Source organism: Leuresthes tenuis, unplaced genomic scaffold (assembly GCF_036924035.1).
Source record: "Leuresthes tenuis unplaced genomic scaffold, fLeuTen1.0.hap1 SCAF_129, whole genome shotgun sequence".
Taxonomy (NCBI): Eukaryota; Metazoa; Chordata; class Actinopteri; order Atheriniformes; family Atherinopsidae; genus Leuresthes; species Leuresthes tenuis.
Window position 1 is genome coordinate 50,097 of NW_027325483.1, and position 12,447 is coordinate 62,543.

At 41.6% G+C, this 12,447-nt stretch overlaps 4 non-coding genes across 4 annotated transcripts; 1 reads left to right on the forward strand and 3 right to left on the reverse strand.

Moving 5' to 3' along the window:
• Positions 1-359: 359 nt before the first annotated feature.
• Positions 360-550, reverse strand: LOC140287391 (U2 spliceosomal RNA). Its single transcript, XR_011911572.1, has one exon. It is a non-coding gene; the product is annotated as a U2 spliceosomal RNA (small nuclear RNA).
• A 308-nt stretch (positions 551-858) lies between these two features.
• Positions 859-972, reverse strand: LOC140287389 (U5 spliceosomal RNA). The gene has a single exon (XR_011911570.1). It is a non-coding gene; the product is annotated as a U5 spliceosomal RNA (small nuclear RNA).
• Positions 973-1,383: 411 nt separating this feature from the next.
• Positions 1,384-1,566, reverse strand: LOC140287377 (U2 spliceosomal RNA). The gene has a single exon (XR_011911559.1). It is a non-coding gene; the product is annotated as a U2 spliceosomal RNA (small nuclear RNA).
• Positions 1,567-11,947: 10,381 nt separating this feature from the next.
• On the forward strand, positions 11,948-12,130 carry LOC140287393 (U2 spliceosomal RNA). Its single transcript, XR_011911573.1, has one exon. It is a non-coding gene; the product is annotated as a U2 spliceosomal RNA (small nuclear RNA).
• The last annotated feature ends 317 nt before the right edge of the window (positions 12,131-12,447 follow it).

Below are 12,447 nucleotides of genomic sequence, written 5' to 3' on the forward strand. Positions count from 1 at the left end.
CAGGCTAGTTGGCATAGCCACCTTCCCCATGGTGAGCTTTGCTTGGTTGAGACGCTTGCTCCCCCCCCTTTCTCCTCGGCTGACCAAGTAGGAACAATCGGGCCCTTTTCGATGGCTGCCTTGTCTTTTACTCTGTGCAAAAGACAAGGCAGCCACAAACACCACGGGAACACCCGATTGAGGCTTTTTTCTGACCGCTAATTCGGTGTCGCGTTTCTTTCAAGCAATTCTCCCGGTTAGCCCGCACTCGGCTCGCTCCCAGAGTCGTGTTAAAGTCCACTTCGCATTCACTCTCTTTTCTCAGCAGATTAAAAGAAAGTTTCATCCTGCACCGCTGTTTGCTTTTGCACAAGAGCAGAGAAGAGCGCACAGTTCCCAGCGGCACTGCAGTACCGGGTCGATGCTTGGAGTGAACGGAGCAAGCTCCTTTTTCAACTCCTATTGCTAAAAATCCATTTAATATGTAATCCTCGCATAGAGGACATATCAGATATTAAACTGATAAGAACCGATACTACATTTGATCTTAGCCAAAAGGCCGAGAAGCGACAACTGTCCACCGGTTCACGTCCGAGAGCCCTTCCTGGCACAATGCGCACTTGTAGCGGTGTTCTTTTTATGGCCATAGGTGGCCAGCGTGTCACTTTGCACCTCCGCCCACCCGCTGCACTGAGCACTCTTCAGCCCTTTTAAATGGTATAACTTTACACTACCGCACGCTCCAGCGAGCACCATTCAAGTAACAACTTTGCACTCCAGCTTCGAACATCGGCACAGTCGCAACAAGTAAGGCGACTCTACTCAGAGAAGTCACTCTGTACATTAACAAGATTTCTTTTGCACAGACATAAAGGGCTTCACCCGCAAAGGTAAAGCCTGCCAAAAATAGAAACAACTCATTAGTGCTGCTCTCCACGGAAGTGTTTAGTAAAAGGTGAAAGACTTTTACGTTATGAAGAGAAACCAGAGTACGATTATCCATCACTGCGGGAGCAGGTCATCAGGCTAGTTGGCATAGCCACCTTCCCCATGGTGAGCTTTGCTTGGTTGAGACGCTTGCTCCCCCCCCTTTCTCCTCGGCTGACCAAGTAGGAACAATCGGGCCCTTTTCGATGGCTGCCTTGTCTTTTACTCTGTGCAAAAGACAAGGCAGCCACAAACACCACGGGAACACCCGATTGAGGCTTTTTTCTGACCGCTAATTCGGTGTCGCGTTTCTTTCAAGCAATTCTCCCGGTTAGCCCGCACTCGGCTCGCTCCCAGAGCCGTGTTAAAGTCTACTTCGCATTCACTCTCTTTTCTCAGCAGATTAAAAGAAAGTTTCATCTTGGGCTCCCTGAAACTTCCATCCTGCACCGCTGTTTACTTTTTCACAAGAGCAGAGAAGAGCGCACCGTTCCCAGCGGCACTGCAGTACCAGGTCGATGCTAAGAGTGAATGGAGAAGGCTCCTTTTTCAACTTCTATTCCTAAAAATCCATTTAATATGTAGTCCTCGTATAGAGGACATATCAGATATTAAACTGAGTCTTTATGGTGTTATTTCACCCATTAACACTTAAGGTACCTCATACAGTGGCTGTGATATGGTTACTTAACAAAATATCTTTACCAGACATCTCTCCTACATAACTGTTCTTCTTTCACAGCCACACCTTGTTGTCGAGAGATGTGCTACACTTAATCCATCCACACTGCTACCTACCCCACAGATGGAAAGCCTCATGATTGCATGTCAGAAATAACCATCAGTGTTTTACCCAGGCCAGACTTAACTGATACAACGTTGTACTTTGTAGAATGAGAAAGAACTTCTTCAGCAATAAGCATCTCTCGACATATGACGAAATACAGATTTTGCAATAAAATGAATTCCTTCTATCAGCCTGACTTAAGACTGTTTGTCCTCCTTATTTATCCACTTCAAATCTGAATGTCCACCCATAATTCCTGAAAAATGGGTAAAAAAAGGTACGAATGCCCAACCATACATCATCAAAAGCAGGAGTGGATGTGTTCGGCTACAAGAAGGTTTGAATGTCCATCAATAATTGCTTTAAAACATGAAAGAAAATTTTCGAATATCAAACCGCACATGATCATAAGCAGGAGTGGAGGTGTTCAGCTGCAAGAAGGTTTGAATGTCCGAGCATAGTTTGTAAAAAGCGGGTAAGAAAAGGTGCCAATGCCAGAACATACACCATCAAAAGAGGGAGCGGAGGTGTTCCGCTGTAAGAAGGTGTGAATGTCCGACCATAGTTGGTAAAAAGCGGGTAAGAAAAGGTAAAATACCCGACTGTACACAATCAATAGTGGGAGCGGAGTTGTTCGGCTACAAGAAGGTGTGAAAGTCCGACCATGGTTTGTAAAAAGCGAGTAAGAAAACGTTTGAATGCCCGAATATATACCATCAAAAGCGGAAGTGGAGGTGTTCGGCTGCAAGAAGGTGTGAATGTCCAGCCATAATTACTCACAAACATGTAAGAAAAGGTAGTATTGCCAGACCATACATAATCAAAACAGGGAGCGGAGTTTGTTAAGCTGCAAGGTGTGAATGTCTGCCTATAGTTTGTAAAAAGCGGGTGATAAAAGGTAAGAATGCCGAACCATAATCGAAGCAGAGATGTTTGGCTGGTATTTATCAATGTCTAGATAGATTTCAACAAAAAACAACTTTGTATTTTGCAGTAAAAGAAAGAGCAACACTAAAGGTTCAGAAATCCGAGAAAAAGCTTTTCGTGAGTTCTGCATGATTTTGGATTTTGCGTATAAAATGCATTCCTTCACTCAAACTATGTTAAAACTGTTTTGTCCTTCATATTTACCATGTCTAGAAAGATTTAAACAAAAACAACAACGTTGTACTTTGTAGTAAAAGAAAGAGCAAATCTAAAGGTTCGAATGCCCGAATATACACAATCAAAAGCTATCATAGATTGTTAAATCATAGATCGCTTTACTGCCAAAATGATCTAATTTAATGGATTGGTTTAGACATGCATAACAGCATTTTAAGAACAAAGAGAGAAACAAAAAGGGACAACGTTTCATGGTGGAAGGTGATGTATAAATAATTGTGTATATGATGAAGGAGAGACCAATTGAGCACCACAGCCATTTCGCAGCACAGGGACAGCAGTCCAAGTTAAAGGATCTCCCACGTAGTATCACCTGTCACACTGTGTCAAGGCATCAAAAGAAGAAAAAATCACCAAACTCAAGGACAAAGAGACGAAGACTCCGGTGAACGAAGAGAGAGGACTGACAAACCAGAAATACAAAAGGATGCTCGATATCAAGATCCAAAAGAAGAGGCTAACAATGCCACGAACACTTACGATGCTGGGAATGATGCCAGCAATGAACAGAGAAGAAGATTCAGTGTCATCAATCTGCAACACGTGCCTCTAATGAGGGAGTGAATATAGAATCCTCAACGATTACAACGTCTCTGGGAACTGTGACAACAACAAGGTTTAAACCATTTTGATATATATTGTAACCTATTGGCTAAGGAATAGTGCTGAAAATGAGGTCAATCTAATCCACCACTGTCCTTGGTCTTCTGTAGGGTTTTTAAACTAAGGGTTTGTTTTTCCACAGAAATTTGGAGATGCATGAATCTAGTGACTTAAACCAAGTAGCAGATGGTTTTATGGGGATCATTGAGAACAAATAGTTAACTTTTGGTAGTATCATCATTTTAATGGTTGTAACTCTCCCCATAAGTGATATAGGTAAGGACTTCCAACGAGAGAGCTCGTCCTCTACACTCTTTAATAATTGCACATAATTTAGCTTTGTTAGCTCTGAGAGCCTGGAGGAAATGTTTATGCCTAAATATCTAATATTTCCTGACTGTAAAGTGATCGCAGGTATATTCTGGACCCTACAGTTAATGGGCAGAACTGTGGTCTTAGACCAGTTGATAGAGTAGTCACAAAGTGCAGAGAATTTATTTATGAGTGTGATCGTGTGAGTGAGAGACGTCTGTGAGTTCTGAAGGAAAAGTAATACATCATCAGCATAAAGACTTATTTTATGCTCAATATTTTGGGGTTGGATGCCTTTAATATTTCTATCTTGTCTGATAGCAGCTGCTAAAGGTTTGATGAAAATAGCAAAAAGTGAGGGAGAAAGTGGGCAACCCTGTCTTGTACCTCTCTGCAGACTGAAGCTTGGAGAAGTTTGATCATTTGTCCTGACACTTGCATTTGGGGAGCTATATAATATCCTTATCCAGTTGATGAAGTGTGACACAAACCCGAATTTGTTTAATGTTGCGAATAAAAATTTCCAGTTCACTCCATCAAATGCTTTTTCTGCATCTAGAGAGTCGATTATGGTTTCCAAGTTGTTGATGGTAGAATAGTCTATGAGAAAAAGCGGGTGAGAAAAGGTGCGAATGTCCAACCATACATGATCAAAAGCAGGAGTGGATGTGTTCGGCTACAAGAAGGTTTGAATGCCCGACCATAGTTTGTAAAAAGCGGGTAAGAAAAGGTTCAAATGCCCGAACATACACCATCAAAAGAGGGAGCGGAGATGTTCTGCTGTAAGAAGGTGTGAATGTCTGACCGTAGTTGGTAAAAAGCGGGTAAGAAAAGGTTAAAATATCCGACTGTACACAATCAATAGCGGGAGCGGAGTTTTTCGGCTAAAAGAAGGTGTGAAAGTCTGACCATGGTTTGTAAAAAGCGGGTAAGAAAAGGTTTGAATGCCCGAATATACACCATCAAAAGCGGAAGCGGAGGTGTTCGGCTGCAAGAAGGTGTGAACGTCCGACCAAAGTTTGTAAAACGCAGTTAAGAAAAGTTTCAAATATCCAACCAAACATAATCAAAAGCGGGAGCAAAGGTGTTCGACTGCAAGTAGGTGTGAATGTCAGATCAAAATTTGCAAAAAGCTGATGGGAAAGGGTTTGAATGACCGACAATAATTGCTGAAAAATGTGTTAGAAAAGGCATCATCAAAAACAGGAGAAGAGGTGTTCGGCTGCAAGAAGCTGTGAATGTCCAGCCATAATTACTCACAAACGGGTAAGAAAAGGTAGTATTGCCAGACCATAAATGATCAAAACAGGGAGCTGAGTTGTTCCGCTGCAAGAAGGTTTGAATGTCCGACCATAGTTGGTAAAAAGCGGGTAAGAAAAGGTTAAAATACCCGACTGTACACAATCAATAGCGGGAGCGGAGTTGTTCGGCTACTAAAAGGTGTGAAAGTCCAACCATGGTTTCTAAAAAGCGGGTAAGACAAGGTGTGAATGCCCGACAATGTATGATCAAAAGAGGGAGCGGAGGTGTTCAGCAGCAAGAAGGTCTGAATGTCCATCGATAATTGCTAGAAAACATGAAAGAAAATTTTCGAATATCAAACCGCGCATGATCATAAGCAGGAGAGGAGGTGTTCAGCTGCAAGAAGGTGTGAATGTCCACCCATAATTACTGAAAAATGGGTAAGACAAGGTGCCAATGCCCGAACATACACGATCAAAAGAGGGAGCGGAGGTGTTCCGCTGTGAGAAGGTGTGAATGTCCAACCATAGTTGGTAAAAAGCGGGTAAGAAAAGGTTAAATTACCCGACTGTACACAATCAAAAGAGGGAGCGGAGTTGTTCAGCAAAGAGAAGGTGTGAAAGTCCGACCATGGTTTCTAAAAAGCGAGTAAGAAAAGGTTTGTATGCCCGAATATACACCATCAAAAGCATAAGCGGAGGTGTTCGGCTGCAAGAAGGTGGGAATGTCCAGCCATAATTACTCACAAATGGGTAACAAAAGGTAGTATTGCCAGACAATACATGATCAAAACAGGGAGCGGAGGTGGTTCAGCTGCAAAAAGGTGTGAATGTTCGACTAAAGTTTGTAAAAAGCGGGTAAGACAAGGTTCGAATGCCCGACAATGTTTGATCAAAAGGGGGAGTGGAGGTGTTCAGCTGCAAGAAGGTCTGAATGTCCATCAATAATTGCTGGAGAACATGAAAGAAAATTTTCGAAAATCAAACCGCACATGATCATAAGTGGGAGAGGAGGTGTTCAGCTGCAAGAAGGTGTGAATGTCCACCCATAATTCCTGAAAAATGAGTAAAAAAAAAGTGCGAATGCCCAACCATACATCATCAAAAGCAGGAGTGGATGTGTTCGGCTACAAGAAGGTTTGAATGTCCGAGCATAGTTCGTAAAAAGCGGGTAAGAAAAGATTCCAATGCCCGAACATACACCATCAAAAGAGGGAGCGGAGGTGTTCCGCTGTAAGAGGGTGTGAATGTCCGACCATAGTTGGTAAAAAGCGGGTAAGAAAATGTTAAAATACCCGACTGTACACAATCAAAAGAGGCAGCGGAGTTGTTCAGCTAAGAGAAGGTGTGAATGTCCGACCATGGTTTGTAAAAAAGCGGGTAAGAAAAGGTTCGTATGCCCGAATATACACCATCAAAAACGGAAGCGGAGGTGTTCAGCTTCAAGAAGGTGTGAACGTCCGACCAAAGGTTGTAAAAAGCAGTTAGCTGTTCGACTGCAAGTAGGTGTGAATGTAAGATCATAATTTGCAAAAAGCTGATGAGAAAAGGTGAGAATTCCTGACTATACACCATCAAATGTGGGAGTGGAGTTGATCGGCTGGTATTTATCAATGTCTAGATAGATTTCAACAAAAAACAACGTTATATTTTGCAGTAAAAGAAAGAGCAACACTAATGGTTCAGAAATCCGAGAAAAAGCTTTTCGTGAGTTCTGCATGATTTGGGATTTTATGTATAAAATGCATTCCTTCACTCAAACCAAGTGGAAACTGCTTTGTCCTTCATATTTATCAATGTCTAAATCGACTTCAACAAAAAAAACAACATTGGACTTTGCAGTAAAAGAAAGAGCAAATCTAAAGATTCAGGAATCCGAGAATAAGCTTACTTTCATGAGTTCTGCACGATTTGGGATTTTATCTATAAAATGAATTCCTTCACTCAAACTATGTTAAAACGGCTTTTAACTTCATATTTATCAATGTCTAGATCGACTTCAACAAAGAAGAACATTGGATTTTGCAATAGAAGAAAGAGCAACACTGAAGGATCAGGAATCCGAGAATAAGCTTATTATCATATCTTCTGCATGATTTCGGATTTTATGTATAAAATGAATTCCTTCACTCAAACCAAGTGAAAACTGCTTTGTCCTTCATATTTATCAATGTCTAAATCGATTTCAACAAAGAACGTTGTATTTTGCAGGATAGGAAAGTGCAACACTGGAGGATCAGGAATCCGAGAATAAGCTTCTTTTCATACGTTCTGCATGATTTGGGATTTTATGTATAAAATGAATTCCTTCACTCAAACCAAGTTAAAACTGCTTTGTCCTTCATATTTATCAATGTCTAGATCGACTTCAACAAAGAAAAACATTGTATTTTGCAGTAGAAGAAAGTGCAACAGTGAAGGACGAGGAATCCGAGAATAAGCTTGTTTTCATACGTTCTGCATGATTTGGGATTTTATGTATAAAATTAATTCCTTCACTCAAACTATGTTAAAACTACTTTGTCCTTCATATTTATCAATGTTTAGAAAGATTTAAACAAAAAAACAACATTGGACTTTGCAGTAAAAGAAAGAGCAAATCTAAAGTTTCAGGAATCCGAGAATAAGCTTACTTTCATGAGTTCTGCACGATTTGGGATTTTATCTATAAAATGAATTCCTTCACTCAAACTATGTTAAAACGGCTTTTACCTTCATATTTATCAATGACTAGATAGATTTAAACAAAAAACAACATTGGACTGTGCAGTAAAAGAAAGAACCAATCAAAAGGTGCAGGAATCCGAGAATAAGCTTATTTTCATGAGTTCTGCACGATTTCGGATTTTACTATAAAATGAATTCCTTCACTCAAACTATGTTAAAATTGCTTTTAACTTCATATTTATCAATGTCTAGATCGACTTCAACAAAGAAGAACATTGGATTTTGCAATAGAAGAAAGAGCAACACTGAAGGATCAGGAATCCGAGAATAAGCTTCTTTTCATACGTTCTGCATGATTTGGGATTTTATGTATAAAATGAATTCCTTCACTCAAACCAAGTTAAAACTGCTTTGTCCTTCATATTTATCAATGTCTAGATCGACTTCAACAAAGAAAAACATTGTATTTTGCAGTAGAAGAAAGTGCAACAGTGAAGGACGAGGAATCCGAGAATAAGCTTCTTTTCATACGTTCTGCACGATTTGGGATTTTATGTATAAAATGAATTCCTTCACTCAAACCAAGTGGAAACTGCTTTGTCCTTCATATTTATCAATGTCTATATCGATTTCAACAAAGAACAACGTTGTGGACATTCACACCTACTTGCAGTCGAACAGCTCTGCTCCCGCTTTTGATTATGTTTGGTTGGATATTCGAACCTTTTCTTAACTGCTTTTTACAAACTTTGGTCGGACGTTCACACCTTCTTGCACCCAAACACCTCTGCTTCCGCTTTTGATAGTATATATTCGGGATTCAAACCTTGTCTTACCCGCTTTTTACAAACCATGGTTGGACTTTCACACCTTCTCGTTGCCGAACAATTACCCCCCTTCTATTGATTGTGTACAGTCGGGTATTTTAACCTTTTCTTACCCGCTTTTTACGAACTAAGGTCGGACATTCACACCTTCTTACAGCGGAACACCTCCGCTCCCTCTTTTGATGGTGTATGTTCGCGCATTCGAACCTTTTCTTACCCATTTTTTACAAACTATGCTCGGACATTCAAACCTTCTTGTAGCCGAACACATCCACTCCTGCTTTTGATGATGTATGGTTGGGCATTCCCACCTTTTCTCACCCGCTTTTTGCAAACTATGGTCGGCCGTTCACTGCTTCCTCTCCACCATACTTGTATGGTGAGATATTCACACCCACTTGCATCCGAAGTCCTCCGCCCCCATTTTTGTTGATATTTAGTCGGTCATTCGCACCTAACCCGCTTATGGCAAACTATGGCCTTCTTGCAGCCAAACACCTCTGATCTCGCTTTTGATGATGTAAGGTTGGGCATTCAGACCTTGCTTCACCTGCTTTTCACCAAATATAGTCGGACATTCACACCTTCTTGCAGCCGAAAACTTCCGCTCCACCTTTTAGTGTTTTATCACACCTTTTTTTAACCACATTTCATAGATTATGGTTGGAAATTCTCAACCACTCTCATCCGTAGACCTCTCCTCCCTCTTTTGTCAATATATTTGAACTTTAGTTGGACATTCACACCTTCTTGCAGCTGAACCACCTCCGCTTCCCTGTTTTGATCATGTATGGTCTGGCAATACTACCTTTTCTTACCCGTTTGTGAGTAATTATGGCTGGACATTCACACCTACTTGCAGCCGAAAACATCCACTCCTGCTTTTGATGATGTATGGTTGGGCATGCGCACCTTTTTTTACCCATTTTTCAGGAATTATGGGTGGACATTCAGACCACCCATAATTCAGACAGTCAGACCTTCTTGCAGCTGAAAACCTCCTGAAAACCTCCTACATTGTTGGGCATTCGCACCTTGTCTTACCCGCTTTTTACAAACTTTAGTCGGACATTCACACCTTCTTGCAGTTGAACCACCTCCGCTCCCTGTTTTGATGATGTATGGTTGGGCATTCGCACCTTTTTTTACCCATTTTTCAGGAATTATGGGTGGACATTCAGACCACCCATAATTCAGACATTCAGACCTTCTTGCAGCTGAAAACCTCCTGAAAACCTCTTACATTGTTGGGCATTCGCACCTTGTCTTACCCGCTTTTTACAAACTTTAGTCGGACATTCACACCTTCTTGCAGTTGAACCACCTCCGCTCCCTGTTTTGATTATGTATGGTCTGGCAATACTACCTTTTCTTACCCGTTTGTGAGTAATTATGGCTGGACATTCACACCTACTTGCAGCCGAACACCACCTCTCTCGCTTTTGATGATGTATGGAACCGGCATTCTTACCTTTTCTAACACATTTTTCAACAATTATGGTCGGAGATTCACACCTAATTGCAGCCGAACAACTCCGCTCCCGCATTTGATTGTGTATAGTCGGGAATTCTCACCCTTTCTCATCAGCTTTTTGCAATTTATGATCTTACATTCACACCTACTTGCAGTCGAACAGCTCTGCTCCCGCTTTTGATTATGTTTGCTTGGATATTCGAACCTTTTCTTAACTGCTTTTTAAAAACTTTGGTTGGACGTTCAAACCTTCTTGTAGCCGAACACGTCCACTCCTGCTTTTGATGATGTATGGTTGGGCATTCCCACCTTTTTTTTAACCATTTTTCAGGAATTATTGGTGGACATTCACACCTTACAGCGGAACACCTCCGCTCCCTCATTTAATGGTATATGTTCGGGCATTCAAACCTTTTCTTACCCGCTGTTTACAAACTATGGTCGGACATTCAAACCTTATGTAGCCGAACACATCCACTCCTGCTTTTGATGATGTATGGTTGGGCATTCGAACCTACTTGTTGCCCGCTTTTCATTAATTATGGGTGGACATTCACACCTTGTCGCAGCCAAACACCTCCGCTCCCTGTTTTAATCATGTATGGTTTGACATTTGCACTTTTCTCACACACTTTTTACTATTGTCGGCCATTCACAGCTTCCTCTCCACCATACTTGTATGGTGGGATATTCACACCCACTTGCATCCGAAGACCTCCGTCCCCATTTTTGTTGATATTTAGTCGGTCATTCGCACCTTACCCGCTTTTGGCAAACTATGGCCTTCTTGCAGCCAAACACCTCTGATCTCGCTTTTGATGATGTAAGGTTGGGCATTCAGATCTTGCTTCACCTGCTTTTCACCAAATATAGTCGGACATTCACACCTTCTTGCAGCCGAACACTTCCGCTCCACCTTTTAGTGTTCTATCACACCTTTTTTTTCCCCCGCATTTTATAGATCATGGTTGGAAATTCTCAACCACTCTCATCCGAAGACCTCTCCTCCCGCTTTTGTTAATATATTTGAACTTTAGTCGGACAATCACACCTACTTGCAGCCGAACACCTCCTCTCTTGCTTTTGATGATGTATGGACCGGCATTCTTACCTTTTCTAACACATTTTTCAGCAATTATGGTCGGAGATTCACACCTACTCACAGCCGAACAACTCCGCTCCCGCATTTGATGGTGTATAGTCGGGCATTCTCACCCTTTCTCATCAGCTTTTTGCAAATTATGATCTGACATTCACACCTACTTACAGTCGAACAGCTCTGCTCCCGCTTATGATTATGTTTGGATGGATATTCAAACCTTTTCTTAACTGCTTTTTAGAAACTTTGGTCGGGCGTTCACACCTTCTTGCAGCCGAACACCTCCGCTTCCGCATTTCATGGTGTATAGTCAGGCATTCTCACCCTTTCTCATCAGCTTTTTACAAATTATGGTCGGACATTCACACCTACTTGCAGCCGAATACTTCCGCTCCACCTTTTAGTGATGTATGGTTGGCATTTGCACCTTTTCTTACCTTCTTTTTATACTGATTGCTGAAGATTAAGTTGTTCTTTCTAAAACTACAAAATTTTTTTAATTGTTCAAACTCGATTTGAAGTGGATAAATAAGGAGGACAAACGGCAGGCTGATAGAAGGAATTAATTTTATAGCAAAATCTGTATTTCGTCATATGTCGAGAGATGCTTATTGCTGAAGAAGTTTTTTCTCATTCTACAAAGTACAACGTTGTATCAGTTAAGTCTGGCCTGGGTAAAACACTGATGGGTATTTCTGACATGCAATCATGAGGCTTTCCATCTGTGGGGTAGGTAGCAGTGTGGATGGATTAAGTGTAGCACATCTCTCGACAACAAGGTGTGGCTGTGAAAGAAGAACAGTTATGTAGGAGAGATGTCTGGTAAAGATATTTTGTTAAGTAACCATATCACAGCCACTGTATGAGGTACCTTAAGTGTTAATGGGTGAAATAACACCATAAAGACTCAGTTTAATATCTGATATGTCCTCTATACGAGGACTACATATTAAATGGATTTTTAGCAATAGGAGTTGAAAAAGGAGCTTGCTCCGTTCACTCCAAGCATCGACCCGGTACTGCAGTGCCACTGGGAACGGTGCGCTCTTCTCTGCTCTTGTGCAAAAGCAAACAGCGGTGCAGGATGGAAGTTTCAGGGAGCCCAAGATGAAACTTTCTTTTAATCTGCTGAGAAAAGAGAGTGAATGCGAAGTGGACTTTAACACGAATCTGGGAGCGAGCCGATTGCGGGCTAACCGGGAGAATTGCTTGAAAGAAACGCGACACCGAATGAGCGGTCAGAACAAAGCCTCAATACGGTGTTCCCGTGGTGTTTGTGGCTGCCTTGTCTTTTGCACAGAGTAAAAGACAAGGCAGCCATCGAATAGGGCCCGATTGTTCCTACTTGGTCAGCCGAGGAGCAAGGG